General features: G+C 44.1%; 1 pseudogene across 1 annotated transcript; it reads left to right on the forward strand.

Moving 5' to 3' along the window:
- The first annotated feature begins 13,898 nt into the window (after positions 1–13,898).
- Positions 13,899–14,598, forward strand: LOC308594452 (deoxyguanosine kinase, mitochondrial pseudogene; annotated as a pseudogene). Its single transcript has one exon. The product of its transcript is annotated as a deoxyguanosine kinase, mitochondrial pseudogene (transcript).
- Positions 14,599–15,055: the final 457 nt, after the last annotated feature.

Below are 15,055 nucleotides of genomic sequence, written 5' to 3' on the forward strand. Positions count from 1 at the left end.
CCATTATTTCCCATCTTTTCCCCTCATCTTCCTCTGAGCTGTGACCTACCTCAAATCCCAGTTGTAATTCTGAACTGTCTTCTTCTTCTCTTGAAGAGTCAGGATGGGGAGGCGGTTTCCACCATTCCTCCTCTGCCCAGTCCCTGACTGAACCTCTCAAATTAGGTGGCATCATGCAAAACGTGGCTAATATCAGTGCAGTTCTGGAAAGATTAGTCCACCATCTTGTTTCAATATGGAATCCAACTGTATCCAAACATTGACAAGAATCTGCTCCTTGATCTCAGGAGCCATCATGAAAAAGCTGGTTATCTTAGGAGGTGTCCCAATACATCATAAAAAACAACTTTCCAAAATAGACAGTCAATGAGGGATGCTCAGGAATCCTTATCATTGCCAACAGTTGCCTTTGGAAAAGACTTAGAAAGATAGCATGGAAAGCTGTGAGCTGGAGTAGAAATAAACAGAAGGGACAGGCATTATTGTTTGGGTCCTAGAAGCATTAACACAGATGTCTGTAGCAAGTGGAAATGGGTGCTGCTGAGCAAACCATAGAGCATATGAGCATTTAATAATTTTTTCAGATTCCAACATCTGCATTCAGTCATGCCTTTAAGGGTGCATCCAAAGAGGGACTCAAGATAACAATCAGATTACATACTTTGCATTCACATAACAATGATGTGTGCACACTATTTCCATCCTTAATACATTTATCATCCGCAGAATGTACAAGATCATGCCAATTTGCATTCTTACTACATTATTTTTTCTTTGTAGAAATGTTTCTTCATCATCTTTATTTCCCACAATACTGGAAGAGCCAAACATGAAAAACCTTGCCCAATAACTTCTATGCATCTGTTATTTTTCACATTATCTTGCCACATTTCACACGTCTACAAAATCTCAATGTGGAAAAGGGGGAGCACGCTGGACTGGAAAATTTGTATAGCAAAGCAAAATTGTTTACAGCTGAATCTAATATTCTGCTATGGATATAGTGATGCAAATTATGGCTTGGCTTGCCATAGGTAAAGTACGTCCCATGATTGTCTGGCAGCACAAGAACATAAGACAACCCTGCTGGATCAGGCCAATGGCCCATCTAGTCCAGCATCCTGTTTTCACCGTGGTCAACCAGATACCTGTCAGTCATACCTCTGATGCATCCAATGGCCATGTCCCTCTAGACTTCCTTCCCACCAAAATGGTCCTTCAGGGTAGCTGTAGAAGTATTTGAAAGTGTTCAGGTTTATAGGCTGAGTCTCTATCTGTGCTAAACAGACATTCACTAATCTCTTCTGTCAAGATTACTTCTCCCCCTCTGCATCTATGCGAAACTTAGATTTAGCCCTTCAAGCTGTTGAGCACCTGGGATGTCCATTGACTTTGGTGCTCAACAGATGCCAAGACCCTCCCATGGTTTAGGGACATTCAGAAATTTCCAGCACCTGGCTATAAGGAAGATTTGGGATTCTCGAGGGGCAGATAATTTACTGGCATCATAAATAATGCCACAAAGAAGTATAGTTTGATGAAGAACATCCCTCCCCTGAAAGAATTAATCTTAAGAGATTTGGTGACGCGGTTCATTAGTCATTAGGTATATCTAAATGAATATTGGAATGTAAATAGTGATGTGACAAGGATCAAGGCACCGCCAGCAGTTTCATGCAGAAAGAGAAAATTCCCATATTTAGAAGTTTTTTCACAGGGGATGTCACGAGTATCGATCAAGACAGAGAAATGGGAAGATAAGTGATTTTCCAAATTTAGCAGGTATGTCAGCTCGTGAATCACCAGACAACAAACTTTAGGAAGCTCCTGCTATTAGACTGTGTTGTGAGTACATGGCGATTGCCCTCAAAGACCTTTGCAAGCCCTTAAATTGTTCGGGTTTTTTTTTTTTAAAAAAATCATTGATCTTAGATCATGAAAGGACACAATAGGTCTCTTGAGACCTCATATAGCACAATGGCTAAGAGTACAAAGTGGGAACTGGGCCAGGTTCAATTAGAGCTAAGCCAAAAGTACTTCCTTTAAAATTTTCAGCTCAAAATGTGGTGGGGGATTTTTACTGATCTTTGTAAATAAATAAATAAATAAATTAAAAAAACTATTATTATTTTTGCCACTGACTGTAGTGGCATAGCAGAGCGCTCTAAGATGCTAATTTTATTACTCAGAATGCCCTGGATTTAAGGGATGTTGTGGGACTAACTTGGGGGGGGGGAATGGCAGCACTCAATGAAGACTTCTGTTTCTCTCCCCTCCCCCCGCCACCCAAGTGGATGCAAATGACCCTCTTTCCTTGGAGGTTTTTAAGCAGAGGTTGTATGGCCATCTGCCATGTATGCTTTAGTTGAGAATCCTGTTTTGGGGGGTTGGACTAGATGCCCCAACTCTACAACTCTATGTTGCTATGATTCTATGACCCTACAGCCAGAGCATTCTGGGCTATGAAAACTGTCTGTCAGTAACTAGCTGCAGCAGACTAGGGAAATCATTTAAAGAAAGAACAGTTAAAAATAAAAAAACTGCTGAACAACAGTAGGCAATTAGTGAACCTTTTTGAAAACTTTGCTTCTCCACACTGAACCACCCACCACCACCTAGTTCACTGTGTGCAAATGAGTTGGTTGGAATGCATTTTGTTTCAATTCTGAGTTCATTCAGACTTGCCCTTGCCTTGCTGCCCCCCCCCGGGAAATTCTAGTTTTACCTGGAGCAAGCATCAATTGGGTTTTCTCTGGGTTGAGGTTTGTTCCAATTTATCGCTAAAGAGTGGGAAAAGCAATGGGGCAAGAGCAAAACCACTTGGACCTATGCTTAGAAATGACAGGAAAAGGAGAAAATCACTCAGATCCATGCTAATAATAATAATAATAATAATAATAATAATAATAATAATAATAATAATAATATCTTTATTGTCACTGCCCCCTCTCGGGGACAACGAAATTACTTGGCTGCTCCATCCACCCAGGTAGGGCACTCCACACAAAATCAAAACAACTATAAAAACACTAATTAAAACAATACAGTATAATACAGCAAGGAAGATTAGATGACTTTCAAAGTCCGGGCTTCCCATTCAGGGCCGAGATCGCTCTGGAGAAGAAGCTGTTCTTAAGACGGCTCGTTCTTGTCTTCATCGTCCTGTATCTCCGTCCCGACGGCAGGAGCTCAAAGAGACAGTGACCAGGATGCGATGGATCTTTTACTATGTCCAGTGCCTTCCTATGGCACCTTGTGGCATAAATCTGCTCTAAGGTGGAGAGTGGGCAGCCAACAATGCTCTCTGCTGCCTTAACAACTCTGCACAACCCCAACCTGTCCTGGGTAGTACAGCTTCCGTACCACACACATAAGCCATAAGTGAGCACGCTCTCAAGGGACAAGTGCAAGTCCGGATGAGCCCAGTAGTTCAAATATTCTGAGCCAAAATTTACTGAGGCCTTGTGGCAAGCCCATTATTCCCTCAGATTTAGTCTATCTACAGTATTGATTAGGGCTATATCATGAAGATTACTGATATATAATGTCTGTGGAGTATTTTGAGCACTTAAAAGTGTGGTACATGACTGATAGGACAACAATGTGGGATTTCCCCAGGTATAGAATAAATGTGGGGAGGGGGTCACATGTGTAGGACCCTGTGATCTCCCCTATCTAATCTGATTACTGAGTGGATTGTATTCATATATTAAGCTTTGGAAATTACCTTGAAGTTAAATTGATCACTTCTCATAGCTACTGACAGAAACTGGAAAAGCTATTGCAGAATGGAAACCAAAACCTTATTCTATCCCAACTGGAAATACAAATATTATTAAGTTTGTTGAGTCCGGTAAGTGTGATTTATATATTAGTAGCTTTTCACATTTTCAGTGAGCCTGTCCTTTTTTTACATTCCTTTGTGAAAATGATAGGTGGTATTCAACAGTTTTAATCAAAGTAACCCAACTGAAGTTAATGACTAAGTTAGGTTCATTAATTTCAGTAGATCTATTCTGAGTAAAACTTAACTGATTCTAATACAAGTATTCATAAATGTAGATATAGCTCACAGTCCTCTTCTGCAGACGTTTTATTTTATTTTATTTCATTCTTGTTGCATCTGTACAATGTATCTGAATATAGCAGAACTGTTGGCTTCATCCACAAGACTTGTAGGTGTAATAGTAGCACACTATGAGTTCTACCCATTTTTATATGCAATTCCCACATTTCTAAGGCAAATTGTAGAAAAGCATTCCTCCCACTAATTGACTGTAACCTCGTTAATGCCTTGGACTCATAGGATTTTAAATAGTGCTTGCAGTCTTCAGGATAATTTAATGTGGTCATATAAACTCTCAGTATTTGAATGTGTCCCTGAAGCATTTTGTGAATGTACTAAAAGATTTTGGCCCTAGATACGCTAACCTCAAAAGTGATGCCTGAGAGATGAGTTGACAATGACTTGATGTATCCTCTCAGAAACTTCTTTCTTTTCCTCCATGAATAAATTGCTGTCACAATGTTTAGGCCATAGCATCTGACTCCTGTCTTCCTCACATTGGTGTGTTGTTCTTGTCTATTACATTAGTGGTGTCCAATTGTAGTATATCTGTTTTCCACTTCTGATATCTAAGTCTGACAAGGAAGATATGTGTTGGATAAGACTATTTAGTGCTGAGTTAGGCTAGAAAATGGACGAAAACATAATATTTTAATGTACTTTCAGGGTATTTTCCCCCCTTCATGGTTTTCTCTTCACATCCATGGAATGTGCTCTTTGTGGAAAATGATCTCCTCAGTCTGTTACTCATATGAATAATAATCCTAATAATTGAGTTTGGTCAATTACCTCTTGCCTGATTTCCTACTTTTTCCCTACCGGTTCACATTTGAAAATCAGGAACAGCTGCCTTTTCTGATCCCTTCATGAACAGTCAATTCGAGTTTCAAAATAACTGTCTGTTTGTATACCATTATTCTTGGAGAACCATTAGTGGACCGATTCTATAACCATTGAGCTCATGGAGGGCACTCTGCTAACCAAGTAATGTTATATAAAATCAAAATATAAAACCACAAAATACATAATCAAAATAAAAACAACCCAATAGCCCCTCCACCAAAAAAATCCACATTTTAAAAGGGCATAGGATGTCAATCAAATCAACCCAAAGCCTGGTTAAAAAGGAACGTTTTTGCCTGGCATCTAAAGATGTATAATGAAGGCGCCAGGCAAACTTCCCGGGGGAGAGCATTCCAAAATGGAGAGCCACTGCAGAAAAGGCCCTGTTCTCGTTTTACCACCCTCCGGACATCTCAAGGAGTAGGCACACGAAGAAGGGCCTCCGAAGATGACCTCAGGGTCTGGGTAGGTTCATATGGAAAGAGGCAGTCCTTGAGGTATTGTGATCCTGAGCTGTTTTTTGTTTTGAACACTCTCATGGAAGGATTAGGGGACTCACCAGGTCGAAGCTAGTTGAAAACTTTATTGTCTCTCTTCAAAAAGAACAGAAAAAATGACCAAAAGAGTAGATTATAAATCCCAAATTAAAGATTATAAAGAGAACCCAGTTAAACCCAAAGAAATTGGCACTGGTATAAACAGATACGAAATACAAGCTGAAGCCAGCAAGCAATCACAAGCAAAGGCCGCTGTGTTAAGAACACTCCAATCCACCAAACAATACAACACATGAAGACAATAAAAGAATTCTCCCACCTCTACTAGTCCAATAAATTTTGACACCTCAAAATTCTATCTGTGGATTCTATCTCCTGAGATAATCCCCTCACCTTCTCTCATGGGTCAGCCATCCCTGTCTCCTACACAATACAGGTGAGCTCTCCAGACTGAACCTCTACTCATACTTCTCCAGACACCAGTTAGAGAATATGCATGGATGGCTGTATACCCTCCAACATTTCTCTGATGCAAATAGGGACATCCCATTCCATAATGATAATTTTACTATTTATACCCCACACATCTTACTGGGTTGCTCTAGCCACACTGAGCAGCTTCCAACATAAATAAAAACAAAACAAAACATTAAACATTAAACATTTAAAAGCTTCCCTATACAGAATTGCTTTCAGACAGCTTGGGGGTTGGATAACTCCATACCCTTCAACATTTTTTCAATGAAAATAGGGACATTTTGAGGGAAAGTGGGACATTCCAGGATTAAATCAGAAACCAGGATGGCTTCTCAAAATCAGGGATGTCCCTGGAAAATAGGGACAACATAGAGGGTCTGTGGCTGCTATAAACCCCTCATTACCTCAACAGTTCTTTCTAGATTTTTCTTCCTTGCAGGGAAATGATACTGCCTTAAATTCTAAACAAGAACAGAACAGCAACTGGCATGTGTCAGTTTCACACACATTTATTCAAAGTTCAGATATTTATTTTGTATCCTTAGGCCTTCAGTTATGTCCTCATATTCAGTGTGAAGGGGTACACTTAGGGTTACCCCAGAAAGCCCTAAAAACTGTTTGTGAATCCCCCCCCCCAGCCAGGCCTCGGCGTACGCATTTTTATAAAACTGCATATTCCTCTAAGACAAAAAGCATGAGCTAAGCAGTCCTCTCTGTAACAAAAACGCTGTAACAAACTCAGAGCTGAGAACAGTAAAGCTTTCGCTTCCCAGATCCAAGATAACCTTGTCCTGGTACATTGATTTGCAACATACTTCCGGGAACAGAGTCAGAGAACGAAAAGCAACATTTCTATGTAAGAATCTGTGAAGGGGGAGAGGAAAAAAAGGGGTTTGAAAAAAAGGATAAAACCTGCTTGTAAAATGTTTTCGGCGCGGCCTGTCTTTTGTGAACTGAATCACACAGGTGCCTCTGCCCCCCCGGATGGCAGAATAAAACGCTCTTTCTCTGGATTAACCCCTTGGTGTCGTTTGGCTCCTTTTGTCTCTGCTCGGGTGCAACAATTATTCCGACCCATGGATTAATAAGGCTACATATTTCTGGTGCGTTGGCCGGGAATAAGCATGTTCCCCGAGATCGAGGGACAAAGAGGTCCAGGGCGTCACTGCAAGGCGAGCAGCTCGGGATACCGGGTCAACAGTTCCAGTGCGCATCCTGCCAACTTCGTGGGAGGAACTGGCCACCCGTTCCTGAGTGGACACGCGACAAAGTGACGGAGAGAAAGAGCAACGGCCGTGCAGAAAGAAGGTACCTCGAGAAAAAAGGTAAGCTCCACAGGGTATAGGTGGGAGCAAGCTCCACAAGGATAGGTGCGAGCAAAAAGAGAGCCTGATCAGCTCCGCCAGCAGGGTAGAAGAAGTGCCACTGGTTTTGGTGTCGCCCAGAAAAAGCAGCAAAGGGTGCTGCTGGGCCCCGGTCGAAGTCTAAGCGCTTCCGGTTATGGTTGGTTATTGGTTTTGTGCCCAGAAAAAGCAGTAAAGGGTACTGCTGGGCCCCGGTCGAAGTCTAAGCGCTGCCGGTTGTGGTTGGTTTTTGTGCCCAGAAGAAGCAGTGAGGGGTGCTCTTGGGCCCCGGTCGAAGTCGTGAAGCACTGCCAGTTGTGGTTTTTTTTTTGGGGGGGGGAAGGGATTGGGGGAGGTGCATGGGTTTTGTTTTTGTTTTTGTTTTTGTTTTTCTGAATGTGCGTGTGGGGACACTCCAGTGAATGTTTTGAGTGTGTGGGACGTTGAAAGCAACGTCTGGCCTGTGACTGAGTGAAAAAAATAATGTTAGGAGGGCTGAGTGTCCCAGTGTCCCCAGGATCCCAGAGTCATGGGAAATAAAAGCAGTAAAACAATTCTTGAGACACCACTACAGAGCTTTCTGGAAAACTGGAAAAGTGCCATGAAAGCAGAAGAGTGGGGATGTAAACTCAAAAAAAGCAGACTCCAACATTTATGTGAAGTTGACTGGACTTTGTATTTACCAGAGTGGCCTCCTGGAGGATCCTTTGATCCAAACTTGGTCAACATTTTATGGAGTAACATTTTCAAGGCCCACACAGATCAGATTCCCTATATTTCTATCTGGAAAGCCAATGTGGATCAAAATCCCTCATGGCTTCAGACAAATAGAATTGTGACTGCCCAAGTCAAACTGTGTTCAGTACAATTACAAGTTAAGAAGCCACCAGTTTTGCCAGTCCTAGAAGAGGCGATAATTACCCCACCACCACCACCATATGCAGCCACTACGCCAAGGCAACCAAATCTGGGAGCAAATAGGGCTGTTTCTCTGCCCAATGCCCAGACTGAGGACCCAAATGAGAAGATTCCCCCCTCTGCCCCTCCCCAACCCCCTTGTGGTGCAAGCAAGGAAGGTGAAGAGAAAGGTGATGATGATAGTGATGATGATGATGGCTTCAGGAAAACTCTAGATAAAGAGATAAGATGGACTAGTAAGCAGTTTGACAGAGTGTTCCAGTATGTAGAACCGTTTAAAACAGAACTGGAGGTGGCCCCCTGGGTTCTAGAAGCAGCCCAGTGCCAGGATGAGAATTGGAGAAAAAAGCAAAAGGTTTTGAGAACAGCGTGGGACAGGGCAACAAAACATGTAGAGACACTTAAATCGAAGGCTTTGCCCAAGCCCACTGTGGTGGCCCCTCTCAGGCAAGTGTATGATCCTTTGGAACAGCCAAATGATCGGGGTGTTCGACCCCCAAGGACCTTTACCATTCAGCATGTCCCTTTTACAAGCTCCGATATTTGCAATTGGAAAAATCAAAATCCTTCTTTTGAGGAAAATCCTGCAAAAATAATTAGACTTTTTGAAGGTGTGTTCAAAACCTATATGCCTACTTATGATGATGTAAGTCAGCTTTTGGACACAATTCTGACCACTGAGGAGGTCCGCAAGGTAAATGCCTGTGCCAGGGAACAGCTCAAGGCAGCAAATAATACTGACGCTGCAATTGAGGTCTCTTACCCCAGAAGGACCCCCCCTTGGGATTACAATACTACAGAGGGACTTAAGCCTTAGAGACTTATCACAGAAATGTTTTAGAAGGCATGAGACGGGCAGCGAAAAGGCCTACAAATATGCAGCTAGAAGCGAGTGAACTAACTGTTTCTAACATTCATTCATTCATGCAAGTAACAGGACATCAGCTTTTTTTTTTCTTGTGCCAGGCGCTTGGAGTAGTTTATCTCTTGGCAGCTATCTCAGAAGGACACTGCTGCATTCAGCCAGCTACCCTGAACCTCACACTTTCTGGATTTACAGTTCAGCCACATAAACCCAGAAGGCCAAGAGTTACCCACCCCCCTGCCCCAAAGTACTAACCTGGAAAGTGACTTTCTTTAAAAAAGCAAGTGAATGCTTTCTGTGAACTTTGTCAAGTTTTTCTTGTGCAATTTTACTCTGAAAGGAGCCGCAGTATACATAGGAATTGATACTTTGAGGAATTTGAAACTTTGCCAGAAGCAAGGAGTGCATTGTTCTTTCTACAGACACTGGCAAATGAACTGAAATTTGCAACATGGCTTAGAGTTCTGAAACTTAGAGCACACAAATAAGACTTTTGAAAAATCTCGGCTGGCAAACTTAACCCGAGGAACAGAACTGTTAACCCCTTGTGAATTTTCCTGCCAAGCATACCCTTTTGAGTTAATATACCTTATGTGCAAATGTTACCTATCAATTTGTTCTGTGCAATCGCTGCCGTCTTTGTTATCTCTTCTCTTAACAGGTGGACTTTTGCCAGGATACCCCTGCATCCCTATGAACCAGGTGAAGAGGACCCAGACGCCCAGACATCGCTCCAGCCTTGTTGGAAGGGACCCAAGATGCCCAACACCCACCAGACGACCCGACGCCCACCAGACTACAGTCCTGCTAAACGTCACTCCTGGACGCTGGCGTTTTGCACGGCTCAAGAATCCAGCATGGATTGAAAGAGGACATTTTCACATTTTCTTTTCTTTCCTTTATTGAAAGGAAACCTGGGCCTGGTTTGCTTTACGCCACCCCTGAAGAGGAGGGTGTCTAGTGGGTCTTTTCTTTCAGCGTAATTACACCCCAGCCCACTCTCTAGCACTTACCTAAGCCCCTCCCCGTGCATATAATGGCTCAAATACGACTGTGGGTCCCCGTGCTGGTATTTCTGCTGCCTTTGACCTTTGAAATGCCAATACCACTCACAGTGACCAGACAACTGCTGCAATCGTGGGGGGCCCACCACACATATAATAAGTGGATTCAGGTTGCTGAGATGGTTGCGTTCTCTGCAAATCGGACCAATTGTGCCGTCTGCACTCTGGCCCCTGTAGATGCTCTGGGAGGAATGCCACTCCTCCCTGTGCCTTGGAATGAATCCTTGGTTACAACTCCACTTGTTGCCTTCCAGCCTCTGGGCAACCATTCTTCTTTATGGAATCATTCCGTCCCTTTCCAGGTTCACAGGATCACTGGCTGCCTTTGTGTCAACAAATCAAATGACGCAAGTGACGCTCAGACCTATGTGGGCACTTCCCACTGTGATCGTACCTTCCCAGCCCCAACTAACATGCCTGAGTCCGAGACAGGAACCTTTTCTGGTTCCAATTTGACTGCATGCCTGGCCCGCTTGCTGAGAGGCGCCATATCTGCCCATGGTCAGGACGTTTACTGGGTGTGTGGCAGGAAGGCCTATCATGCCCTCCCAAGAGGATGGTATGGGGTCTGTTTTCCAGCCTACTTAATACCCCCCATGTGGATTCCTGACCAGATACCCTCTGCACCCCCTAGAAGGAGGCGTTCGGCTGACCTGGCAACACTTGCAGGTGGCAGCTCCCAGAATTGGGGCAAAAAAAATCAGTGGCCTCCGGAAAGGATACTGGCCCATTATGCTCCAGCCTCATGGAATCGGAGAGAGAAAATCTCGGGGGCAAGGGGGCCGATCTATAACTTGAACCGCATAATCAGACTCCAGGCAGTGGTAGAGATTGTTGCTAACACAACAGCCACGGCCCTTAGGCTAATTGCCACGCAATTTGATGAGACACGCAATGCGTTTCTCTCAGTCCGATTAGCGTTGGACTTTCTCCTGGCGCAACATGGCGGCTTTTGTGCAGCGTTAAATCTCACAGGTGGGGCCTGTTGCTTTAACATCTCTGATCATGGTGAGGCCATTCGCAATTTGGCAGCAGGACTTGAAACAGTGGCCCATATTCCTACCCAAACCTGGGAGGGATGGGACATGTCATGGCTTGACTGGTTGCCAAACCTAGGATGGGCAAAAGGCCTGTTTTTACTGCTGCTTGGCCCACTTTTCATTTTGCTAATTTTTTTGCTTTTCTGTACCTTGCTTGCTGCAATGCTTGCATACAATGACATGCAATATGATTTCTCGCATGCTTCGCCCCCAGATTATAGCTCTGACCCGAGAATATCAGCCTGTGCCTTCCTGGGACGAGCCCTTTTAAGAAAAGGGCTGTCCGAAATTGAGAGGTATGGAATGAAGGGGTACACTTAGGGTTACCCCAGAAAGCCCTAAAAACTGTTTGTGAATCCCCCCCCCCAGCCAGGCCTCGGCGTACGCATTTTTATAAAACTGCATATTCCTCTAAGACAAAAAGCATGAGCTAAGCAGTCCTCTCTGTAACAAAAACGCTGTAACAAACTCAGAGCTGAGAACAGTAAAGCTTTCGCTTCCCAGATCCAAGATAACCTTGTCCTGGTACATTGATTTGCAACATACTTCCGGGAACAGAGTCAGAGAACGAAAAGCAACATTTCTATGTAAGAATCTGTGAAGGGGGAGAGGAAAAAAAGGGGTTTGAAAAAAAGGATAAAACCTGCTTGTAAAATGTTTTCGGCGCGGCCTGTCTTTTGTGAACTGAATCACACAGGTGCCTCTGCCCCCCCGGATGGCAGAATAAAACGCTCTTTCTCTGGATTAACCCCTTGGTGTCGTTTGGCTCCTTTTGTCTCTGCTCGGGTGCAACAATTATTCCGACCCATGGATTAATAAGGCTACAAGTGTATATTTGAAAATATTACACATTTCAAAGAACTTGGCTGGTTGAGATTGCAGAGACTGTCTCTGACTTGTGTCGTGCAGCAGTTATTTTGTAAATAGCTATTTGTCTTAAGCAGTAGTTTTAGACTTAACACAGGCTGCTAAGATTTATATTATTATTGATCCTGTTAGTTTAAAAAATGCACTTGTATCACATGTTTCCTCCAAGAAGCTCAAGGCAGCATACATAATTCTCCTTGCCAAACTGCTATATAAAGGAATTGCCTGGACACTCAATTGCACTGAATAGGGAAGCTCTTGCGACTCAGAACCCTCATCCACATTGCTGCTCCTTAAATATTGATATTTTTATTAGTGTATAAACTGTTGCAGACTATTCTTTGTAGGAAAATGGTTGTTAATGCCTATGTGGTAAAATGGGCGCAGGGGTGGAAATTTACTACAGTTATGATTGAAAAGAAAACAATAAGACGCCATTTCTACAAGCGACAAAAACACAGGGGGTGAACTAGTATGATTATCTTTCATATCATTACTAATCTTGTATGAAGCATTTACTGGAATACCATGCAATAACATACCAGACCTCTTTGATTGAGGAGGGATATGCATACATACCCAACATTCAGAAAGATTAAGTATAGAAGCAAAATGATTTATGTCCCTAACATACGTATTGTTGATCCAAATCTGATGATAAAGTTCAGGTCTCTGGGTCTTCTGCAAAAGAGCAGCACGACAAAGGCGGTGCTTCACAGTGTTCACAGAGGGGTAATAGGTAGTCACGGTGACTTCCCAGGGGGAAGGAGGGCCAATGCGGTAGGGATGAATATGGTCTTCCAACGTGCCAGGAAACGCTGGAACAGCTGCGGAAGGTGACTCTGTGCAGGGCGCATCAATATGGCGATGTCTCCAGCTGCGGTGCGGATTGAGGTCAAGGCGTTGGTGTCTCCTTGGGCGAAGACGAGGCAACAGAAGAGCGCCAAGGTCGAATGCACCTGCCTGGAACCCATTGTATTTCTCCGTCCACGTCAATGTCAGCGAATCCGCGACCCCAGGAAATCAAGGAAGCTGGACCCTTCCACTGTGGATCTGGAAGCAACCTGTAAGACACTAGAGGGCGCTGCAGTACTTCTTCTTTCCTGAAATGAAGTTCAGCAGGCGTAAAGTTCCTTCCGTGAGGGTACAACAAATGATTTAAGGTAAACAATACTTGATGTACAATATTAGGTATTTCAGAAACAGTAGCCGAGCGACCTCCCAATTGCTTGTTGAGAAGGGTCTTAAAAGTCAAGGGGGCGCGCTCGACAATCGCCTGCCCTGTGGAATTGAAGGGGATGCGTTGAGCCAACCTAATATCCCACAAAGAACAAAAATCAGAAAAAGCCTGAGAAATATATGCAGGCAGTATGGGGTTTTCCCATAACAGCAAAACAACGCATCAAATGTTGGAGGTGGGCAGGTCCAAGTAACTCTTTATCCAATTCCCGTCTGCTGGTTTTGTTGATGCTGCTGATTTTGTTGTTGTTGTTGACTTTGTTGAGGTGCGGCGGAACGGCACTGGTCAGCCCAGTGAAAGCCTTTCTTACAAATAGGGCACTTTGTGCTAGGGCGACGTTGCTGTGTGGTGGATCTGCACTGCGCACGAAAATGGCCTACTTTGCCGCATCCAAAGCAAGTTATATCCTTTGCAGGATTTTGGGACACAGTGGAGGACAAAGCCGTGGCTAAAAGGCGGGCTTTGTGTGTTTCAGTGCCCACTGACTGGCAGGCTTTAATATCTGCAATGGCAATATTTGGTGTTGTCATCAAAGGGCGCAGCACTTGCTTACAGTCCTCATTTGCATTATCAAACGCAAGCTGGCGGACAATTACTTCTTGGGCTGCTACGTCCTGAACTTGCCGCTTGAGGGTGTTATACAAGCGATCGACAAATTGTCCATAAGGCTCTGCAGGGCGCTTGCTGGCGCTTCTCTGCGCGATGGCTGCGGCGTGGGAGGCCGGCAAGAGGCTCGCCATCGAAGGAAACATTGCAGTGGGGAAGTCAACGTTTGTGAGAGTGCTCAGAAAAGCCTTTCCAGAATGGTCCATGACCTCGGAGCCAGTGTCCAAGTGGCAGAAAGTTCAAGCTGCTGGTCCCCACCAGGCCTCTCCTTCTCAGAGCTCTGCAAACCTGCTTCAAATGATGTATCAGGAACCCTCGCGATGGTCCTACACATTCCAGACTTACTCATGCCTGAATCGGCTGAAGGCGCAGCTGGAGGAGCCTCTCTCTGTCAAGCCCCTGAAGATGTGGGACCACGTGCGAGTTTTTTAGAGATCTTTATACAGTGATAGGTACGTCTTTGCCAAAAACCTGTTTGAGATTGGCCACCTGGCAGAGATTGAGTGGGCAATTTACCAGGACTGGCACACTTTTCTCCAACAAGCATTCGGGGACCAGCTTGACATCCATGGCTTCCTTTATCTACGGGCACCTCCAGAGAAAAGGGAGGCCTGAAGAGAAGGAGGTCCAGCTGCACTACCTGGAGCAGCTTCACACTCAGCACGAACATTGGCTCATGGAGAAGAGCACAGAGATTCATTCTGAAAACATAAGAAATGCTCCAGTCTTGCTGCTTGGCCTTAATTCATTCCCATTGTTGTATAGCCCATAATCCTTTGAATCCACCCGAAGGTTTTGGCCCAATGCACCACGTGGTGGTGCAGGCCGCAACCTGCCACAGGGATGACAAGAAGAATTTATGTCGCAAGATATAAGCGTTTAGAAGATGAGACAAACAATTTTGCTTAGGTTTTGTTAAGAAAAATTTTATTGTTCATAAAACAAGTAAGAAAAGAGGGCATGTAGGAAAATGGTTGTTAATGCCTATGTGGTAAAATGGGCGCAGGGGTGGAAATTTACTACAGTTTGACCTTTTGATACTGCAGGCTGTGCTAGGCATGATGAGCGCGTGATCACCTCATGCAAGGAAGGTGATTGGTTCACATAGTATAGCCTGATAATGGGGTGATCCCCATATATGGTGTTTGTCTTTACCTGCTGGTTGATACAATGTTGTATGGTTTTTACTGTTCTTAATAAAATGTGGGCTGCAGCAGCTCCTGGAGAGG

The sequence above is a fragment of the Podarcis bocagei genome, assembly GCF_964188305.1.
Source record: "Podarcis bocagei genome assembly, chromosome: 9".
In the NCBI taxonomy this organism is placed as follows: domain Eukaryota; kingdom Metazoa; phylum Chordata; class Lepidosauria; order Squamata; family Lacertidae; genus Podarcis; species Podarcis bocagei.